Consider the following 23,529-nt stretch of genomic DNA (forward strand, 5'->3'; position numbering starts at 1 on the left):
GTTAATGTGTTCGGTATTGATGACGCGGTCCGAGCTTGATGCGGGACAAGGTGCCATCCCCCAAGCCGGTCCCGAGGTGGCGGAGCAAAGAGCTCGGCACTCCGAAGTGGTGACATAGCACGGTCAATGCAGGCCGGCAAAGTGATGCCAAAGTCCCCGACATGGGGTAATGAAGTGTTGACGAAGCCCCCCGTCCAGCCGAGGTGACGCCAAAGGATATAGTCCGGCTTGATCATTTTCCTGTGCCACATAAAATAGTGCAAACCGGAGATAATAGTAATAATGATAATTAAAAAAATGTTGCATAATAAATAATTTATGCAAAGTGAGGAATAGAAGAAATATGGCCTGGCGCCGAAGTCAATGTCGATGCAGGGCGTCGGCGTGATGTAGTAAAGGCGTGGCAAAGCCTGAATTCACAGGTCGGTCCGAGCTCCGGATGCGGCGTTCGCCGGACTATGTACGGAAACTGATCGAACCACCACGCGACCGTCGTTAATGCGGTCACCATTTGATAGACCTGTGTACATATCATGGACAAACCAGAGTAATAATTCCTTGGGAAAAAATGAACCCAAACAAGCAAAAAATATTGAGGTTAATAGCACCTGATTTATTTGTTGTAGCCATCCGAAGGAAGGTGATTCCCAAAATTGGGACTCGCTCCGCACACCCATTGCCTGATGGGCGATAAAATGATGGCATGGCAATGCTGGTAAAGGTTGACTCGCCGAGGCAAAGCCCTCGGCCCAGCTAACGTGACGGAGCTGGTCGGCTAGTGACGCCGAAGTGTCCGGAGTAGGTTGATGAAGAGATGGCGAAGCCCCCGGTCCAGCCGAGATGTCGAAGCCTCGATGTCAGCCGATGAGTCGAAGTAGGTCGGCGTGATGGACACCAGCTTGAAGAAGCAATAGTGCGGCCCTGTCAATGCAGGTCGTGACGTGGTCGATGTCGGCTTGATGAAGCGACCGTGCGGTGATGCCGGTATGCCCGCTCCATGTAATCCGCGGGGCAGCGATGTTGGTGATGATTTATCCTTCGCGATAACGGACTCTTGTTCGGCTTGCCGAGATGATGATCCGAAGAGGTTGAGCTTGGCTCAACAAAGTGACGCCGTGTCTAGCGCAGGTCGGCAGCCGTGGAGTAATATTGTCGGACTGGTTTGACACCAGCATGATGTTGAAGATCATGTTCAAAAGATCTTAAATTTAGTGGGATGTTTTCGGCAACAAAACACAATACCCCATACAAAACTTCCTTCAAAAGGGATGTCCGAAATCCTGTTCATAAAAAAGATGAACTCGGGTCGGACTCGTTTTCGCGCATAAAACAGATCCGAAAAGTGATGCACTAATCGGAAGGTTCCCGGAGTTTGGACGGTCGGATCGAGCTGAAATTTTGAGAGGTGGTAGATACAGGAATTCCACAGCCGATCAACGGTTGGATATTCCAAAGGACGTCCGAGCTAGAAGCTGGACACCACGCCCTAAACTCATCCAAATTCCCGTCCAGATTTGACAGGGCTCCGGTATACCGTGGATTGCCAAAGATTCCTCCATCGGAACTCGACGAAATTTTCCAGGGTTGTTGTAGACACAATTCCGCACAATTCCACCAAAGCGATCGTCAAAAGCGATACTCCAGGAGGTGGTGGCAGCAGATATGAGTTTGTTGTCCAGAAAAACAGCACGGTCGCTTGAGGGCAATGCTGACGTTGAGCCCCCGATCTCCATAGATGATTCCTCCGTGATCTTGATAGAGATCGGAGTTGATGTTTGATGAAGGCCCTCGTCCGAACATGGTGATCCGAACACGGGGCGCAATTCTTGGTCGAACCAAGGTGACCAGTCGAACTGGTGACGGAGACGCCGAAGTCGCAGTTGATCTGCCGGCGAGCCATCGATCCTTTTGTCGATCACACAGCAGAACTCTCAATGAAAGCACCAATGTCGGTGTCAAAACCGGCGGATCTCGGGTAGGGGGTCCCGAACTGTGCGTCTAGGCCGGATGGTAACAGGAGGCAGGGAACACGATGTTTTACCCAGGTTCGGGCCCTCTTGATGGAGGTAAAACCCTACGTCCTGCTTGATTAATATTGATGATATGGGTAGTACAAGAGTAGATCTACCACGAGATCAAGGAGGCTAAACCCTAGAAGCTAGCCTACGGTATGATTGTTGTATATGGAGTTGTATCGACTAGCCTGGCCTCGGTTTATATAATGCACCAGAGGCCTAGGTTAACAAGAGTCCTAGCCGAATACGCCGGTGGGGAGAAGTCCTTGTCTTGATCGCCAAGTCTTGTGGAATCTTCCTTGTATGCGGCAGTTGTCCGAACTGGCCCATGAGTATACGGCCACAGGGGTCCTCGGCCCAATCTATCAGATCGGGAGATGACGTGTTGAGTACCCCCTAGTCCAGGACACCATCAGGGGGATAGCGGGAGAACAGGATCAGTTCAACGAAATGACATCATCGGTACAACCGTTCGAATTCATCAGTTCAACAACAGTAACAGAATAATATTCTGTTATGCGAAACAGAATATCCTAGATATATACATAAACACTATTCTGATCATGGGATCAGAATAATATTCCGATCACAACCTGAACTGCCTGAGTAACGCGCCTGAACTTCCCTTTGTATGAACCCGACCTTTGGGCTATCTTCGCAACCGTGGCTTCCCCCATTAATTATTCTTGTTAGTCGTGTTCTATATGATGTTAGTGTAATCTAGAAACATTTTTTAGCAACTAAATACCGGTTTGAAATAGGAATATCGCTCGTTGGCAGATTTTGCTCTCGGGTCGTGATGAAATTGCGTTTTTTGCAATTTTACTGCCTGAGTTGTTCAACCTGAACTTCTCCCAGTGCTAGGTTGAACTTTCGCCAACATTGCCCAAATGGGGCTTGCGATATACCGTTGGAAAGCTATGGACACCAGTATCATGACCCAAATTAATTTTTTTTTGACAAAATGTAAGCGGTTTAAGAGCAGTTTTGAAAATCGTTTTTCTTCAAACAAAAAATGTGAATCGTATTTTTTATCGCATTTCTAAACCATTTATCGGAATGCGGCAAATATAATGGCGCTGGAAAGCTGCTGCAAAACCGCTCCTTCCACATGTTGAAAGTTTCTCCAATTCCCTATGTTTAAAGAGTAATTTGGTAAATCGTAAAATTTCGCAAACCGAACAGCCGAGTTCGTATTTTCGATGTCATTTCTAAATGGCTAATCCAATTGAGTCAAATGATATGGCGTTGGAAAGCTTATGAAAATGCGCTACTTTTTCATGTAGGAAGTTTTTTCTAATCTTGAACGGTTTAAGAGTAATTTAGAAAACGGTACAAGTTCCACCGAGTTCGTATTTTCGATCTATTTTGTTAACCGTACGTCCGAATGCAGCAAATGATACGGTGTTGGAAAGCTTGAGGAAATGCGAAACTTTCTGATATATATTGTTTCTCCCAATTCCTTACTGTTTTAAGTCAATTTTAAAAATGGCTAAAACATATTTTTGCCATAATTTCTTCAAACTTTATCAGAATGGGGCAAGTAATATACCGTTGAAAAGCTAAGAAAAATGCGAAACTTTTTCATGTTGATGGTTTTCTGTGATTCCTAGCCGTTTTCAAGTAATTTCGAAAATGGCAAGATCATTCGTTCTGCCTTTATCGTGAAACAGATTATTCGAAAATGCCCACGTGAAGAACCTAAACTTCTCGGCATGTCTGCTTGAACTTCACTCTGTTTTTCACGTTCTTTTTTTGCTCGTAGATCTCCATCCACTGCTCGTAGCTCTCCATCCACTCACTGGAATTGAGCAACTGATATACCGATGGAAAGCTATTATAAACACGCAAGTTTCCCGTGTTGATCGTTTTTCATACTCGCGACAATTTTAAAACTTTTTCATCTCAAATTCATTCACTATAGTAGTTGAACTTTGTGTTGTTTTCACGTTGAACTTCTGTGACGTATTTTTGTTTGTAATTTTCTCATGATTTGTGCCTTCATTACGAATGGAAACGCACTGCGTGAAGTAGTTGAACTTCTCGGGCATGTCTGTTTGAACCTCACTCTATTTTTGACGTGTTGTTTTTTGCACTGCGTGAAGTAGTTGAACTTCTGGGGCATGTCTATTTGAACTTCACTATGTTTCACTTTATTGTATTTTTCTTATATGAAATACACAACATGTAGTACTGAACTTCCAGTTGTTATCACTTTGAACTTCTCTCCGGTTTGAGAGAATTTTTTTAAAACAGAAAAAACAACATATTTTTTATGTATTCTGGACATCTAGATACACGGTGAACCTCTCTCACAAGATTTTTTTGAACTTTTCCTCACCGAGCACTTGAACTTCTAGCAACCATTTTTTCGTTTATGAGTTGTTTTTAAAAGTGCAACAAATGTCGTTGTGTTTTTTATATTTTGAGCAGGTAAATCCTAGGTTTTAATAAACTCCGAACTTCTCTGTTATTTCAATATGAACTTCACCTTTTATATTTTGAGTAAAGAATTGTATTAGATTTTTATATGGGAAAAAAATTGAACATCGAAATACAACATGAACCTCTCTCGCAAGAATTTTTGAACTTCTCCGGACAGAGCACTTGAACTTCTTTCAACAAACCTTTTAAGCTTTTATTTTTCTATACTTTTTATTCTCACCTGAAATGCATTCCTTGCAGTATTTGAACTTCTCGTTGTTTTCACTATGAACTTTTGTTGCATTTTTGTGTATACATCAAATTACACGCAATTGAAGGTCGGACGCCATTTTTTGCCATTTTTAAAACATGTAATTGGAGGGCGGACGTCCCGCAATATAAATTCTGAACCATGCACGGAGGTGCACATGAACTTCTTGCAACAAATTTGAGTTTTTTTATATATTGCGAACTTCTCTGTTATTTTTAATTGAACTTCTTAGTCTTATTCTTATAAAAAATATGTTTTCAAATAAGTAGCAAACATTTTTTAAAATTAAACCTCACACATTTATTTTTCCTAGAAATGGAAAGAATTTGAGTTTTCCTTAAACATCAAACTACTCCTTTTTATTTTAATTTGAAATTCTTTAATTTTATTCTTTAGTAACGAAGAGAAACCTGTCTTTTTTAATAAATATTGAACTTCTCTATTTTTATAATTTGGATTTATTGGTTTATTTGAAATACTTTCTTTTTCCATTTGAACATCAAAAACACGGTGAACCTCTTTCAGAAGAATTTTTGAACTTTCCTGGGCCAAGCACTTGAACTTTTAGCAACAAAACTTGTATACTTTGCCTTTTTATTGTATTTTTCTCATACGAAACACACACCATGCAGTACGTGAACTTCCGGGAGTTATCACTTTGGACTTCTCTTTGTTTCTATTTATTAATGGAAAAATCTGAGTTTTTATAAACATCGACCCACTCTAACTTTTTACAACACAAAATTATAGTTTTTTCCACTTTCTACGATTTGTTTCTTTTTGCCTCGCGACATTTTTAGTCATTTTTTGTTGTTAGTGAAATGGCCTAGACGGTCTTTTTTTTCATTGATGAATTTCTTCAGTACATGGTACACATGAAGGCTGCGTTCGGTCCGGAGGAAAACTCAAAGGAATCTGATCCTGTGCTATTTTCTACCTTTGGTGCGTTCGGAGTGAAGGAAAAATGAGCAGTAAAACTTTGGAATGTCTCGATTCCTGTGTGATTCCTACAGATTTCACGGGAAAAGAAACATCCAGTCAGACCTCTTGTTTATCGCGGTTGGCCGAGGCAACACACTGGTTCTGACGTCTAATCCAATAAAATATTCATTATATGGCATGGAGTGTGAGAGAGTCAAGTCTGCAGCCAAATAAAAAACACCCAAGGTACGGGTCACAACTGAGGTGATGTGCAGCTTCTTTTGATCACCGCCGAACGGTTCACTCCTGACTATTTCTCTGTTTAAAATTCCTCAGTTTCATATGTGCTTGTTTTCCCTATTCCTTTACATTTTTTTGTTCCCATGTTTTCTGATCCTGCAAACCGAACAGAGCCGAACTTATGAATTTCTAAAACATGAACTTCACATTTATATCTAAAACATTAATTTCTAAAACATAACGTTTAAGCTTTTGGTTCGAACAACATGCGCCATTTTGTTTTAACCGTTCTTTAGAATAAGAATATTTATACACCTTTGAAAAGTTGTTGAATAGCAGAAACTTTTTAATTTAAAGCATTTTTGTTTCAAATTGGTAATGGATAGAGAGAATTATTTTAATTCACACAAAAAATATTTTTTGTGTGTGTTTTTGCACACGTAAATACACGGTGAACCTCTCTCACAAGTTATTTTCAACTTCCCCGAGACGACCACTTGAACTTCTAGCAAAAAAAATTAGAGTTTTCTTTTTATTCTTTTTTTTCTCTCATGAAACATACACCATGCAGTACATGAACTTCGGGCTCTTATCAATTTGAACTTCTCTATGTTTCGCTTTTAGTAAGGGAACTTTTTGAGTTTTTTATAGACATCGAACCGCTCTCACTTTTTTTATTTGAACTTCTATTTGCTTTTTGAACAATGAAATAGATGGTGAACCTCTCTCACAGAATTTTTGAATTTTCCCGCACTGAGCACATGAACTTCTAGGAACAAAAGTTTAAACTTTGCCTTTTTATTCTTTTTTTCTCATACGAAATGCACACGATGCAATATGTGAACTTCCGTCACTTATCAATTCAGACTTCCTTCTGTTTTTCTTTAGTAACAATAAAATGTGATTTCTTTATAGGCATTGAACCGCTCTAACTTTTTTATTTGAACTTCTTTTGTGTATTTTTAGAAATGTGAAGATTGGAGCTTTGATAGAAACATCAAACTTCTTGGTTTTGTTCTTTAGTAATTGGAAATATACGATTTATCAAATAAATATCAAACTGCTCCGCTTTTTCCAATTGAACTTCTTGGTTTTATTCTGTAGTAATGAGAAAACTTAGTTTTTTCATACATTGAACTACTCCATTTTTTAAATTTGAACTTCCTGGTTTTAATCTTTAGTATTGGGGGGGGGGGGAATGCCCAAAAGAGCATTTTTTTTGTTTCTGTTTTTTGAGCTTCTAAATCCTAGTTTTTAATATACTTTGTTTTTTTGTGTTATTTTAATTTGAACTTAACTTTTTTATAAATTTTTTATTTTGATTTTTAAATAAACATAAATTTGACTTAATTTTTAATTTTTGATCTTCATGGTCGATTCTTTAATAATAGCAGATATTTGAGTTTTTTGTAAAGAAGGTAATATCCTAGTTTTTTTAATCAACATCAAACCATTTCGTTATTTTATTTTGATCTTCTGGTTTTTTTAAAGCAAAAAAATCTTTTAAAACTTTTTTTTCGTTTTTTATTTTTTAAAAAATTTAAATTCTTCATTTTATTATTTAGTAATGAGAAAACGTCTAAGTTTTTTTGACGTTAGATTCGAACTTCTTAGAAAAATATGGTTTTAAATAAGCAAACAATTATCTAGTTTTTTTAATTTGAAATTCAAGGTTTTTTGACCTTCTCGGTTATTTCAAATTGAACTTCTAAGACATATTTGGACTTGTAATTTATTTTCACATAGAAGCATATCTGATCTCTGTCAATGAGAACAGACTATTTTTTTATACTTAACAATGAAAACAACACTTCTCTTGTGTGTCATCCATAAAAAATACCATGGTCTACTGTTAAGTGCAAGCACCATCCTCGAGTGCTAGACCACCAATTTTCATCCAGTAACTCACACTACTCACGTTGCACATGTCAACATGCAGCCAAACCTTCTGTTAGTACATAACGTAAACACACGATGGTTATTGAACAACCTTCAGTGCCCACACCACACTTGTAACTGCGGTTGCAATCACATTCAGGCCAGTAGTCCCGTGCTTGCAAAGATCACTGCCGTTCCTACAGTTTGGGACGTAGAAATTTCACTGATCAAGTGTACATGGTTAACTGGTGGTGCTAAACCTTCCATCCTTTCTACTAGGACAGAATTGCTTCATGGATTTTCACAGGGATTTACATTGCAAATTGTTGGTTCGTTGATGTCTAGATTCCCCGCCATGTGAAGGAAACTTCCCTTCTTGTTCGTTCGTTCACTTATCTGAATGACAAGCCAATAGCACGATCAGCAAAGCAAGACAGCGGCTGGCTTTCTGTTAAGGAAACGAGTGTCCATTTCACCCTTCCACAAAGAAAGAAATAAAAATACTACTTTCATCAGCAGCTGGAACTGTGTTTGGTGGAAGAATCTTGGGAATCTTTTCTGCTCACTTCACCAGCAGCGGGGTGCTACCTCTTGAGCACTGCGTTGGTTTTCCCTTCAAGAGGAAAGGGTGATGCAGCAAATTAGCGTAAGTATTTCCCTCAGTTTTTGAGAACCAAGGTATCAATCCAGTAGGAGGACACGCACGAGTCCCTTGCACCTACACAAACAAATAAACTCCTCGCAACCAACGCAATAAAGGGGGTGTCAATCCCTTCACGGTCACTTATGAAAGTGAGATCTGATAGATATGATAAGATAATTTTTTTGGTATTTTTATGATAAAGAGAAATAAAGATGCAAAGTAAAATAAAAGGCAAAATAAATAACTAAGTATTGGAAGATTAATATGATGGAGAATAGACCCGGGGGCCATAGGTTTCACTAGTGGCTTCTCTCGAGAGCATAAGTATTACGGTGGGTAAACAAATTACTGTTGAGCAATTGACAGAATTGAGCATAGTTATGAGAATATCTAGGTATGATCATGTATATAGGCATCACGTCCAAGACAAGTAGACCGACTCCTGCCTGCATCTACTACTATTACTCCACACTTCGACCGCTATCCAGCATGCATCTAGAGTATTAAGTTCAAGAGAACAGAGTAACGCTTTAAGAAAGATGACATGATGTAGAGGGATAAACTCATGCAATATGAAATAAACCCCATCTTGTTATCCTCGATGGCAACAATACAATACGTGCCTTGCTGCCCCTACTGTCACTGGGAAAGGACACCGCAAGATTGAACCCAAAGCTAAGCACTTCTCCCATTGCAAGAAAGATCAACGTAGGCCAAACCAAACTGATAATTCGAACAGACTTGCAAATATAACCAATCATACATAAGAGAATTCAGAGAAGATTCACATATTGTTCATAGATAAACTTGATCATAAACCCACAATTCATCGGTCTCAACAAACACACCGCAAAAGAAGATTACATCGAATAGATCTCCACAAGAGAGGGGGAGAACTTTGTATTGAGATCCAAAAAGAGAGAAGAAGCCATCTAGCTAATAACTATGGACCCGAAGGTCTAAAGTAAACTACTCACACTTCATCGGAGAGGCTATGGTGTTGATGTAGAATCCCTCCATGATCGATGCCCCCTCCGGCGGAGCTCCAGAAAAGGCTCCAAGATGGGATCTCACGGATACAGAAAGTTACATCGGTGGAATTAGGGTTTTGGCTCCGTATCTGGTAGTTTGGGGGTACGTAGGTATATATAGGAGGAAGGAGTATGTCGATGGAGCAATGTGGGCCCCACGAGGGTGGAGGGCGCACCTGGGGAGGTAGGCGTGCCCCCTACCTCGTGCCTTCCTGGTAGCTTTCTTCACGTAGGGTCCAGGTCCTCTGGATCATGTTCGTTCCGAAAATCACGTTCCCGAAGGTTTCATTCCATTTGGACTTCGTTTGATATTCTTTTTCTGCGAAGCTCTGGAATAGGCAAAAAACAACTATTCTGGGTTGGGCCTCCGGTTAATAGGTTAGTCCCAAAAATAATATAAAAGTGTATAATAAATCCCAATAATATCCAAAACATGATATAATATAGCATGGAACAATAAAAAATTATAGATACGTTGGAGACGTATCACGGGGAGGTGTGCGAGGATGTGCGTGCCTCTGCCGGCAGGAGGCCATGTTGACTGTGGCGCAAAGGCGGGAGGGGAGGTGCTGGCGCCGACAAAGGGAGGAGGGATGGTCGCGTGAGGCTAGACTGCAGCTGCGGCGGTGGTTGGCCTGATTGGTGTGGCGCTGGATCGAGGGAAGCTGCCGTCGAGCTTCTCGCGGGATGGGAGGTCCCACGGTGTTGGTCGGGAGGAAGGAGGAGGTCGGTCGAAAGGGAAGGTAGGCATGGCGGCCACCCGAGTGGCCGGCAGGGCGGGAGTGGGTCGGTGGTGGTCGGGAATGGCGGCGGTTGTCGGGAACTCACTGAAGAAGAAGGTGGACATGGGGGCGGGAGGTAGAACGGTGGCGCCGGAAGGAGGCGAGGGCGGCCTCGCACCGGGTGGAGGTGGGGGCGGCGGCTCGCCGGAAGGAGGAGCGGGCTGCAGCGTCGGGAGGAATTGGGGTCGGCAGCGGGGTGGTACTGGCGTCAGGGTGGAGGTGGTTGGGAGTCGGGATGGCGGCACGCCGGGTGGAGGTGGTGGGATGGTGCGGCGCCGGTGGCCCGAAGCCGGGGCGGCGCCCCATCAGTGACTGCGGTGGAGATCGGGAGGAGGTTGGGGATCGGCGGAGATAATGGACGAGTGGGCGTGAAGTGGACTTTTTTCTTCTCGCCGAGTTCGGGAGTTCGGAAACGTCTCCAACGCACCCTATATAGAGTCGATTGTGATCCAAATATTTATTTTGATTCTGGAATTAGAATAGTGTTACTCTCTTCATATATATATATATATATATATATATATAGGGAAAAGCAAACCTATGATGTTTCTTTGTGGAGGTTGCAATCAAGGCCACATGTTCGCATTGGGATATGGTCCAGCTAGTTTCCTTCTTTACATTTTTTGTATTTTAGGTGACTCTTGTTTATTTCCCGAAATCACTAATTAAGGAGTACTCATTGCAAAGAACACTCCACTTTCTCAAATCGCGACAAGTTGCGTACATGCAGCGCATCACTTGTCGCAACCTGAGAGTTTTCCCTTTTTTCATAGATTCATTTATTCAAAACGCTTTATCTTTTAAACCGTGCGTCCAAATCTCGAACCGTTTTCACCATTGGATTCCTCGCGTCGAGATCTTCAAAACTAGATCCCATGTTGATAGGTTTTGACGAACCTTTTTTTCACGAAAAAATCGGACAAAAAAACCGAACCGGGAGCACGGTTTTTTCCCTCTCCGAAAGAGGCACACCCGTGCCTCTCGCGAAATCACACCCGTGCCTCTTGTGGAAGCAAAACCGTGACTCTCATGGAAGGAAAAAAAACAGAAAACGCGTTTTTTTCGTTTCCGAGAGGCACGGCCGTGACTTTCGTGAAAGCACAACCGTGCCTCTCGCGGAAGCACAACCGTGACTCTCATGAAAGAAAAAAAAATAAAAAACACGTATTTTTTTCCTTTCTGAGAGGCAGGGCCGTGACTCTCACGAAAGCACAACCGTGCCTCTCGCGGAAGCAAAACCGTGACTCGTGAAAGAAAGAAAACAGAAAATGCCTTTTGGTTTTCTCTTTCCGAGAGGCACGGCCGTGACTCTCGCGAAAACACAACCGTGCTTCTCGCGGAAGCAAAACCGTGACTCTCGCGAAAGAAAAAAGAACAGAAAACGTGTTTTTTTTTCATTTCCGAATGGCACGGCCGTGACTCTCGCTAAAGCACAAACGTGCCTCTCGGAAAAAAACGTGACTTTCGCAAAAGAAAAAAAAAAGAAAACACATCTTTTTCGTGCAAAAAAGTTTTTTTTTCAAATTGGTTTTATCGAAAAGCTAAGGAAGACCGAGGGGAAAACCAAAACGTCGAAAAAAACCATTTAAAACCCGAAAACGCATGCGGAAAAATAGAAAAAATCTGAAGAGAGCGTCCAGAACACGACACGTGACGAATGGCTAAGAGCGCGTCAAGTGGCGCAGATCGTTGCAAGGCTTCCGTAGGAGCGCTCGTTAACGAGTTGGTCCCTTTATTTCCACATATACAGCAAAGCGGTCCACGGTCCCCTCTCATTAGCCCAGTAGGCTTAGTAGTAGGCTGCGCTACGCAGTCCTCGCCCTACGTGCAAAGGTTCTTGGCCCATGAAAGATACGAGACGAAAAATTCAGACTTGTTTTTTTCTTTTTTGAATAGCTCCTTTTTTCAGCCGTTTTATGCTCATGGTGTGGGCTGGGCCATTTCCACTCGTTTATCTCTCTCCTTCTGCCATAAAAAAAATCTCTCTCCTTCTTCTCCATCCCGATCTAGATCCCGCCGCCCAAATCCTCTCCCCTCCCCCCTCCATGGCGAGCCAGCTCCCCCTTTCCCAGCGAGCCGCGCCGCTAAAACCCTCTCCCGCCCCCATCGTGGTGCTCCCCAAAGGGCTACCTCCATCTTATGCTGCACAAATACCAGCGAGATACTGGCGAACCATCTCCCGCCCCCATCGTGGTGCTCCCCAAGCCATGATCCTCTCCCCTCTTTGCCGTGGTGTAAGTGGTGCGGGGAGGCCCGTGTGCCGTCGAGGGAGATCTTGGCCGTAAGGTGCCATTTGGCCTACTCCTCGTACTCAGCTCGTTCAAGTGCTCCGATTTGAAAAGCTAGAGATGCATTTTCCAGGGAGTCTGACATGGACTTTACTGCAAGCAATGGGCCTTGGAGATTCCGTCATGCATTATTTAACAAGCTCAGACCTTGCGTCAATGACAACTGAGAAGGAAGTGTCAGACTTATCAAAAGGAAACAATTTATTCTTTCTTGGCCTTTAGTTTGCAAATACACTATTGTTGAGATACAGAATGCACGTCAACTGCACAACAAATTATCATGGCTTTCAATTTTCCAATATTTCCACATAATTTTGTTTGTATAATTTAGTTTGCTTTCCCTTTTCAAATCTTGCACGTAATTTTGTTGTCTAACAGATGGGCCATGAGTTTGGACTTCACAGTGGCCGCTGCTCATTCCGCCACCGCGCTGCGTGCCCTCACTGCCGACTGCACCCAGTCCGCCTCCGTTGTGTCCTGCGCTGCGTCGGCATCCCATTTCCCGCAGGACCATGGCCCCGTGGCGTCGACGTCGTCGACCACAGCAATGCCGACGCTGCCCGGGATGTGTACTGGGCTGAGGCTCTGTGATACGAGTAGATCATCCAAGAGGATTCGCACTTGCGCATAAGTGTTCACAAGTATTCCCTCCTAAAGAAATATAAGAGCGTTTAGATTACTAAAGTAGTGATATAAATGCTCTTGTATTTCTTTAATGGGAGTACTACTAGTATGATTTAGGTTGTTGTTGCTGCTCCTTCGAGTTGTGATATTTCTGGCGTGATCTCCATCCCTGACCAGGAATGTACATTTGAATTTCTGATTTGAGATGGATCATGGAATTTAGCGATGTGAACTTGTATTAGCAGCACTTATTTTCTAACTACATGCTACTTTTGTCTGACATGGATGATTAGCAGTACTACCCCTGAAAGGGCTCGTGGATGACACATAGCACAAAAGAGAATGAATAAAAGCTAAAACTGATGATGAAGATTTAATACAGTAGAAAAGGAGTGTGAGTGAAGCGGAAGTTAGATTGAAAAATAAATTTCATTGGTCAGGCTTTGACTGATGCAAGTCAAATTCATCCATGACCTGTTTTGCTCAATTTCCCCTGTTGGCATGATAGAACAAAAAATGCAAGTTAAAGTAGTGGTTAAACTAGTTCAATAAGGTATTGGTTAAGCTTGCCCTGTGTTGTAATACTTATTGAAAATCTTCCTATCCATTGTAGAGGAGATCTACAGGAAGCCTATCTGCAATGTCTTACTTAGGCCGATATTTCTCATTGCAACAAATTCCTTATATGAATCTAATATTCGTGTTTGGAAATATCCTGCAATATTTGTGTAATTTATGGATACTTTTATTTTCTGGACATTTGTGATTCAACCGTTAGCTCTGCAGTGAAGATAAAAGCATGCCTCCTACTTTGTTGATTCTTATTGTTTTTATTTTTTGTATTTTTCTTTTGAAGCATGGGAAATGCAAATGGTATGAAATGCATGAAGTTAAAAGGCCTTTGATCAGTGATCAGCTTCAATCACATCTCCGTTGTGTGTGCATGTCTATTTGTCTTATGGTTCGCCTATGTTTCATTCTATATGTTAGGTCGAGTACGTTTTCAACTCTTCTGCTGTAGTGCCCCCATGACGATGTTGTATTAGATTAACAATGTGCATCCCAAAAGCATAACGATGGTGTCTGAAACTATAGGAAGATGCATCCCATGGTTGTTGCCAGAAAGTATAGGAAGATGCATCCCATGGTTGTTGCCAGAAAGCCCTGTATGGGAGTTCTATTGTGTATCTTTTTCTTGAGCTTGTTGCTTATTTCTCATGGTGCGTCAAAGTTTCACCCTGTAATGTGCAGCACATCTATGTTTGTAATCTGTTCTGGAATGAGTTATTTTGAGTGGGGTTACATTCAGAAGGTTGTACTTCCCTCCATTCCTAAATATTTGTCTTTTTAGAGATTCCAAATGGACTATCACATACGGATGTATATAGACATATTTTAGAGTGTAGATTCACTCATTTTGCTTCGTATGTAGTTACTTGTTGAAATCTCTAAAACAACAAATATTTATGAACGAAGGGAGTATCTGGAAGCATTTGCTCTCCCACTGATTATTGCTTGCTTCACCTCCTCAAGGTCCGCGTCGTGGCGTGCGGTGAGTGCGGTAGGCCGCAGACGACCCCCCTCATCCATCGCGTGCGCTCAATAACACATCTAACTTATAAAGGATGAAGGGGTAGGTAGTCACAACGAAGCTGGCCACGTCGCCTTTAAATCGCTCATGCCACCGCATGTTATTTTCATGCCCCGCCAAGGGCATTTTCGTCATTTCGCATCCGGGCGTATAAAAGGCAGCCGCTCCAGTGGAGGTAACCTAGCCTTCTGCCCATCCCGCACTCCCGCCGGCCCCTCTCCTCTCTCTCCCTCCAAACCCTAGCTAGACCGCGCCCGCCTCCCTTCCCTGCCGCTGTCGTCTCCTCCACCCGGCCAGCCGCCGCCATACCTCCTCCACCCAGCCAGCCGTCGCCACTCGCGCCCGTCTCCTCCGTCCGGCCTCCGCCCACGAAGAGGGAGAGCGAGCGGGTCAGGCGACGGGAAGGGAAGAGGAGAGGGAGAGCGAGCGGGTCAGGCGACGGGAAGGGAAGAGGAGAGGGAGAGCGAGCGGGTTAGGTGACGGCCATGGCCATGGCGCACGCAGATCCGCCCGCCCCGTCATCGCCGCTGCGCTCGCAGGTGAGCGGCGCCGACCTAACGGATCTTCCTCGTCGTCAACCCGGCGTACTGGTGTGGTGGATCCGCCTCCTCTCTGTTTCAACCATGGTTGTGCTCTTTCATGTGCGCGGCCCTCTCCGTGACAACTGCAGCCCAAGGTCGTCAAATCCGTCACCGTCGCCATTCTTCTGCTCGAGGCCTTTGCCACCATGGATGGATGCGGGCAAGGCCAGCCTCCCCCTCCCCACGCATAGGTACTCCCCACTCCCCTCCTCCTTCCCTTGATTTAACTCTCTCTCCCCCACCCTATCTTTCCCGTGATCTGCTCTGCTTGTTTTGGTTCCTTTTAATTGATGCATTATTTTTGTCTATTTCTGTGTACCCAGGTGACTATGGGAGTTGCATTGACAGAGTCCATGTATTAAACTGGGGCATTTTTGGCAACTGCAGCAACCTGACAATTAATTCGTTCTCATCCAAGGTAATTTACTTCCCCCCTTTATGTATCATTGATGGATATATGTGATGGTTGGTTGTCATTACTGAAGCAAGAATTGTTGATGGTGACTACCTTTCGAGCAGGTTTACCGCTCGTCTTGCTAATGTTAATTTGTATGTTTGTTCATGGCTTGCTTCCCAACCACATGTGCTCCCCACGGTGAGGAACGGACATGCTCAACGCCTTCCTTCCCAACCAGGTGCTCCTCTATCTCTCTCTATGTGTTGTGTGATGAATGTGTGGTAGTGGGATTGTGGGAGTGGGATAGGCAGAGGTAAAGAGAGCAGATTCCAAATGCAATGGAAGGGAACTTTCAATCCAAGTTTAATTTTCATTGGGCATTCAAATTCTTAATTTGATCTTCTCAAATTTTCGGCTAGGTGTATAAACATACATGCACATGTATATCTAATTGGATTGTTAGCTGAACATTTTCTCTAATATACATCTCTGAAATTACTAATATGTGGGTTTCCTAAACATGATATTTGCAGATATGAGAAAGAAGAAATAGGACCAAGAAAATTAGTTGCTCATATATTCATCTGTCTTGCGGAGAAGAACCCGAATGGAGAACTTGGTATGCCGAGTAATGTGCAGGTACAGAATTATCATCATAACAAATAGAATCATCTGAATATTGTTTGGAGGATAACAATTCCTCAAATTGGCTCATTTAATTTAGACTGTACGCCCAGTTATTGTTGTCTTGGTTACTCCATTTGTTCAAACTAGAAAATACATATTCTTTTCAGTCATGTATATTCGTACTGGCTTAACTAATTAATGAATTCATCAAATGCCCTTGCTTATGATAGTATCTCTTTGGCTTTTTCCTCTGCATGCTTCTTTTCTAGGCTATCTGTCTTTCCATACCCTGCTCTCCTTACTTATTTTATTATTAGTAGAATATAATATCAGATCACCTACCATCATTATTCTTTATTACAATCTCATAGGAAAGAAGTCTGATTAGTTGGGTATTCTTAGCTAGCATTCAAAATGGGATGCTGCACTGCCATTAAATGAGCATAAATATAATGAGAAGGTGCACACAAAGTGGATGCTTAGATTAATGCTTTAGAGTTTAGCCTGAATATAGCCAATCAGTATTCTTACTAGGCTGCTGTTTAAGTACCTATGCAACAATATCAGAGGGATGCAGCACCTAAAATATGTAGGGTTTGTAAGCTTGGAGCAAGAGTGCAATGGAAAATGTTTACTGTGTTCCATTAAAACAGGTAAGAAAGTAATTTAGTTTGGGTGGATTGATTAGTTAAAAAAAGTAGATGGTCCTTCACTTGGATCTTTAGGTTTAGTCATTGCTTTTCTACTTCAAACCGACGGATTTATCTTCAGCTAAAAAAAGGACAGCGGGCTTGGTTAGCTTCAAGAAGAAAAATATTTCAAAACCGTGTAGCTATAGAGAAATATTCCATGTCTATTTCCCTGATTTCCAATCCACTTTATGAAAGCCTGCTGTAACTGTTTGCGTAAGTGGTTGTATGATATGTTGAATATGCTGTGTCAAGCTAGACGGATATGTTTGCTTGTCTTTGGAAATATTCACCTGTTGTGTTCTGCATTGACCTGCATTTATATTGGCAACTCTGTTCTTATTTGTCTCTGTTCTGATAGTTTTAGGTGAGAACAGAGTATTTATAGTTGTGACATGCACCACAGGCTTTTCATATTTATTAATTTTTTAAATGTGACCGTGCCGCCGACAGATGTGTGCCTCAGTTTAGTTGATGTGCCTACCGTGTTTCAGGCGTGTTGTTTTTTCTTAGATAATCATAAATTGACAGGTGCTTGCTACTATTAGTTAAAAACTTAAAATATCTTACATTAGGATGTACTGTGTTGTGTTTCATGCAATTGTCTTGATTTAGACAGCAACTGAACCAAGTCACTGATTAGTAGAATTAGTCATGAGATGAGGCACAGAAGAGTTGAGAGGGGCAGCCGTCGTATTTACCATGCATGAAAGTGGCTCATGATTCCATTCAAGTAATGGATATATAGTAGTTGCTAATTATATTTATACTGATTGCCAGTATAATTAGCCTATTGTCTATGTAGTTTGCTGATTATACACTCTTTTCGTTCGTGTTTCACCCTCCTAAGGCATTTGTTTTGTCTGCTACAGGTTGCTTTTGTCCTCTCACCTGCTCTTTGGTCTTCGTCTATTGCTCTGCTGGCTCGTCATCTCCTTGGTTGGAGGTTGTTCTTGGTCCCGCCATTTGTTCTTGTTAGAGCTCACTGAAAATATTTGTTCTCACCTATGCTAATGCCTTTCGGTTAAACTAGGAATTATTTCATTGTTGGAAGCTTTCATCTGCATATATGCGTAAGGGGTTGTGTATTTATTTTGTTTCATTCATTTTTTGGTCTATTTATTTTGCATAGAAAGCCATTTGTGGTATGCTTTGATGGGTCTTATTTAATACAATACAGACAAAATTGGAAGTAGTAGCAAACCAGCCATGAAAATTTTGAGAGAACTATGCTAACCACAAGCAATGATGTACTCCTGGATTTTGCCATGATATTGTAGCCCACTTCCAAGACTCTATGTACTAATGTTAGCTACTTGCTTCTTTAGCTGCTCTAATTAGGAACCAATTATCTGTGTGGTTTATCGTCTTAAAATTGTTACTATTCACTTAGTGGGGGAGTGTAAGAAGTAGCTGATTTTAGAGAACACTACACACCAGAGCAGGAAGCCGAAGTCAGGAAGGAGAATGCATGTACCCTTGAGGACTGAAGAATGATGTTTAATCTTGCTTTTGTCTACGTTGCTATTCTTGGTTCAGATCCTTACCTTCGGTTCAGTTCCATGTAGTCTTATGGATAGATGGACAAGTTGGTGAAAACTGAAAACTACAGGATGGATTAATTAATCGGTTAATTAATCGTTGCTGCCCCTAATTTTGTTTCAGCTTCATCAACACCTTACATTTGCTTGGTAGAAATTTAAACTGAACACCAACTTCATTTATGTTATACTCGGGTAATGGACTTCTTCAGATATACAATTCCTCGAGCAAAGTTTACAATGCTTTTGTGCCACTTATGACATGCTTCACAATTTTTTTGTCTTTCCTTGTGGATCGTCCATTTGAACAATATATATCAATGTAAATAACCTTACATTTCCTTCTATTTCAATCGATTTAAGGTACTCATGTATAATGATTACTAATGACCAGCTGCAGCCACCGCCTAATCTAACATTGTTGTAGTCATGGCTTTTGGCATCTGTGTATTCCATTTAGTTACCTTTGCCTAATGCGCCCTGATGAGAGGCATTCTTGTTGCCCTGTACACAGCTTTGCGTTGTATGATTGTTACTATTTCTCCCTGCATTCTCTCCTTTGCATTGTCTGACTATTACATGATTAATAGATGAACAATCCTATATCCGCAATGAAAGGCAAGGGACAAGCTCCTGTGACTAAATACCTAGGTATTTCAATCATCCTTGTGCACTGCTCCTGTAGCCCACTTCCAAGACTCTATGTACTATGAGCTGTTTTACCATGCTTACATCAGAGCTCAAAAGTAGATGTCATCAGCAAGTAGGTGATACATGTCAGTCTGATTTAGCATGTTAGAATTGCTCACAACATTTCTTTCGGCATGCCAATGAAAATGGCCCTTCCCGTTCTGAGGTTCATTATGTTTATTGAAGTCCTCACCATCTTTATATTCATTACATATTCTCAATAGCTTATTTCTTAATACCTAAAATGAATACCAGGAGCTCATTCTTACCTCTCCAATTTATCCTTATTTGAGTATTAAGGGCACCTACATTTCTTTGGCTCTGTATGACTGATCAAATTAACACACCTCAATCATAGTAAAATCTGAAAGGAGATGTAAAAGAATCAAAGAAAAGTAGAGATGCACAATATTTTTTGATTTTTAGGGATTGTTCTTGGGTTCAGCTTTTGCTGGCATGTTGTCATTACAGAGTTACCCTATCTCTTTGAATCGTCATATGTACTCCAGCCTCTTATAGATTATGCAACTAGCTAATGGTTGGAACTTTAATACTTAGCTTTATTTACAGGTAGCACAACCTCATGTTAGTTGCCATTTTATTGCTACAGATATGGTTTTGTTCTGATTGTATATGTGATGATTTTATCCATGTGTATGTATGTGGTCTTCAAAGTTGTTGAAAGATTGAAAGCGTAAGCAAGTTCGCCAAATTCCTTCGGTAAGTCATATATTCTTGTGTCTCTTTCCTATGTTTTAGAGGTTTATAGAAGATATGAGGTAGAATATTTCCTTTTCAGTATATCTGAAATTATATGGGAGAGATTACTAGCTCACACATATAGTTCGATTATTAGCTTTCTAAATAAGTTCAGCCCTAGAGCACATATTTTTGCATCCATTGCTTATTTAATCCATTGGTATCTATTTTCTCCGGTTCATATAGTATGTTTACATTTGACTTGGAATTGTCTGTACTTTTGTTCTGCTTTTGTTTCAAGGTACTTTCAAAGAAATCAATGTCCCATCTGTCTATGGAAAACTCTAAGAAGGCTCGATTGGCACATGAAGCTCTTAAATACTTGAGAGCCTTTTACAACAAGGTCCTATAAGACTACATACATATATTACACCGGTTGTCCCAGCTCATAGTTAGTTGTCATGAGTCCGGTTGGTTGAACAAGGTCCTATAAGACTACATACATATATTGCTACAGATATGGTGTTGCCATTTTATTGCTACAGATATGGTTGTTCTGATTGTATACATACATATAATTCTGCAGTTTGTTCACGCCCGAATAATATTAATGTATACTCTTACAATACATGGCTTGCTCTCGGCCTTTGCATCATTGGCGCAACTGGTCATCTAGTGAGGGTAGAAGCGGCTGGGCAGCACGCATCACTCACGATACATTAGCTCAATCACACAGGACTCAGTCGGCATGTACAAAAACTCCCTTTCGATGTGTATTGGCTAGTTGGCATGGAAGGAGTTTTGTTGCTTGAAGATTGTTGTGATTGAGGCAGAGATTGCTTGCAAGTTTTTAAAGGCAGCAGCAGCAGCACCTACGGTACCTGCATTTGATACCTAATGAAGTAAGAAGACTAGAGCGGTCAGGGCCGCTACGACAGTTTTTTCTTCATTTAGGTTTGAGTATTCATATCAGCAAAACATGCCAATGTGGTATGAAACAGAAGTCTAGAACCTACAATACCTTAGCTCCCTACACATTTAGTCCTCTAGAAATCAGGCAACATTAACGAGTACTACGATGGAAGTTTTGGGGTTCTGTGATTTTGCTTGGAGCAGTCTGTCATACCTCCTTGCTATGGCTGTACTAGCTATGCGTATAGCTCCACAGTGGCTAGTGCAAGATGGTCAAAGAGAATGGCTTCGTATGGCTCCATAGTGGTCTGGTGCAAGACGGTCAAATGGTTGTGTGGCAGAGCACATGCTTCTTTCGTTGCCCAACTGCATCCTACCAGCTTTGACCCCGTGAGCGCATATCTCTGTAAGTACATTACCCATTGCTACGCGTCCGACGATACTAATAAGATATAGGAAACCAAACATCATGTACGTACCTGAATATACATCATCTCTCACTGAAGCAAGCATGTTCATGGTCCAAGTTTGTGGTACCACATTTTCACCCCCAACGTTATTTGAACCCGCCTGGTCGAGCAGCTCCCTCCAACGTTCCTCCCACGTTCCGCCGTGCCCCTCGACCATCCATACTCTCTCTCTCTCTCTCTGTGTATGTGTGTGTGCGCTTAGTGATAGATGTATTAGGATTTAATCTAGGCAACAACACTTGAAGTGGTTAAGCTTACTCGAATATACCCCTTAGGGTATAAGAGGAAACAAAATTATGAATGGATAAATGTAAGTGAAACATGCATGTTATACCCCTAATGATGATCCAGTATCCCCGTATTGTTATAAAGACGTGGGAACCTTTATTTTCCATTAACAAACCTTGCACAACCATATGTCTGCACTCTTTTTGTTGGACCGGGCACCTTTTATACCATGTGCATTCGTGTTTTATTGAACCAGACACCTTTTATACCATGATCCCCCTCAAGGAACCACCCTACTCAAGCAACTCTCTCTGACGGTTCTTCGTTGCTCTTGACAATCCATATACCCCAACCTGGATCTCTCTCCACATGTATATCCTATCTCTCTCCGTGTGTGTTGGTCACGGGATAGGCGGATTATGATTTAATATAGGCACCAAAACAAACATATATGAACAAACATATGGAAGTTCAACATGAAAGTTATACCCCTTATTGTAGACTAGTATCCTCGTATCGTTATAATGACATGAGAACTTCCATTTTCCATTGCCCAAACATTGCACTATCGTATGCATGCACTCTCTTTATTGGACCGGGCACCTTTTATACCATCAACGTTATACACATCGAGGCACCACCTTGGTTGAGCAACTCCCTCTGATGGTCCACCGCCACTCCCAACAATCGATATAATCCCAACCTCACGCTCTCCACGTGAATATTCCATCTCTCTCTCTCTCTATGGGTGTGTTGATTTCTCTCTCTATCTCTTTTACGTTTGTGTGCGTGTGTCGGTACAAGAATAGGAGAATTATGATTTTATCATGGCACCAAAACAAATAATTATGAACAAATAGATGTAAGTTGGACATGCAAGTTATACCCCTTACTATAGACCAGTGTCCTCACATCGTTATAATGACACGAGAACTTTCATTTTTCATTGTCCAAACCATGCACAATCGTAAGTGTGCACTCTTTCTATTGGACTAGGAACCTTTCATATCATGAATGTTATACCTCTCGAGGCACCAACCTAGCCAACCAACTCCCTCTGATGGTTCGTTGCCACTCCCGACAATCCATATAATCACAACCTCACGCTCTCCACGTGAATATTCCATCTCTCTCTCTCTATGGGTGTGTTGATTTCTCTCTCTATCTCTTTTACGTTTGTGTGTGTGTGTCGGTACAAGAATAGGAGAATTATGATTTTATCATGGCACCAAAACAAATAATTATGAACAAATAGATGTAAGTTGGACATGCAAGTTATACCCCTTACTATAGACCAGTGTCCTCACATCGTTATAATGACACGAGAACTTTCATTTTCCATTGCTCAAACCATGCACAATCGTAAGTGTGCACTCTTTCTATTGGACTAGGAACCTTTCATATCATGAATGTTATACCTCTCGAGGCACCAACCTAGCCAACCAACTCCCTCTGATGGTTTGCTGCCACTCCCGACAATCCATATAATCACAACCTCACGCTCTCCATGTGAATATTTTGTTTCTCTCTCTATTTTATTTATGTGTGTGTTGATCTCTATCTCTTTCAAGTGTGTGTGTGTGTGTGTGTTGGTATAGGAATAGGTGGATTATGATTTAATATAGGCAGCAAAACAAACATTTTATGAACAAACAAAAGGAAGTTGAACATGCAAGCTATACCCCTTACTGTAGACCAGTATCATCTATTGTTACAATGGCACGAGAACTTTCATTTTCTATTGCCCAAACCCTATACACAATTGTATGTGTGCACTCTCTTTATTAGACCAGACACCTTTCATATCATGAATCTTATACCCCTCAAGGCACCACCTTGGTCGAGCAACTCCCTTTGATGGTCCGCCGCCACTTCCAACAATCCATATAATCCCAGCCTCACGCTCTCCATGTGATACTCCGTCTCTCTCTCTCTCTCTCTCTCTCTCTCTCTCTCTCTCTCTCTCTCTCTCTCTCTCTCTCTCTCT

At 41.7% G+C, this 23,529-nt stretch overlaps 2 long non-coding RNA genes across 5 annotated transcripts; both read left to right on the forward strand.

Moving 5' to 3' along the window:
- The first annotated feature begins 12,157 nt into the window (after window positions 1-12,157).
- LOC123106799 (uncharacterized) lies at window positions 12,158-13,399 on the forward strand. The gene is made up of 2 exons (XR_006451514.1): window positions 12,158-12,491; window positions 12,567-13,399. It is a non-coding gene; the product is annotated as an uncharacterized lncRNA (long non-coding RNA).
- Window positions 13,400-14,905: 1,506 nt separating this feature from the next.
- On the forward strand, window positions 14,906-20,580 carry LOC123102971 (uncharacterized). Of its 4 annotated transcripts, XR_006449545.1 has the most exons (8): window positions 14,906-15,480; window positions 15,613-15,707; window positions 15,809-15,924; window positions 16,220-16,325; window positions 17,875-17,948; window positions 19,134-19,194; window positions 19,844-19,953; window positions 20,234-20,580. It is a non-coding gene; the product is annotated as an uncharacterized lncRNA (long non-coding RNA). The 4 variants fall into 4 exon arrangements; XR_006449544.1 differs by having other exon boundaries at window positions 19,134-19,953; XR_006449543.1 differs by having other exon boundaries at window positions 19,844-20,580.
- Window positions 20,581-23,529: the final 2,949 nt, after the last annotated feature.

Source organism: Triticum aestivum, chromosome 5A (assembly GCF_018294505.1).
Source record: "Triticum aestivum cultivar Chinese Spring chromosome 5A, IWGSC CS RefSeq v2.1, whole genome shotgun sequence".
Taxonomy (NCBI): Eukaryota; Viridiplantae; Streptophyta; class Magnoliopsida; order Poales; family Poaceae; genus Triticum; species Triticum aestivum.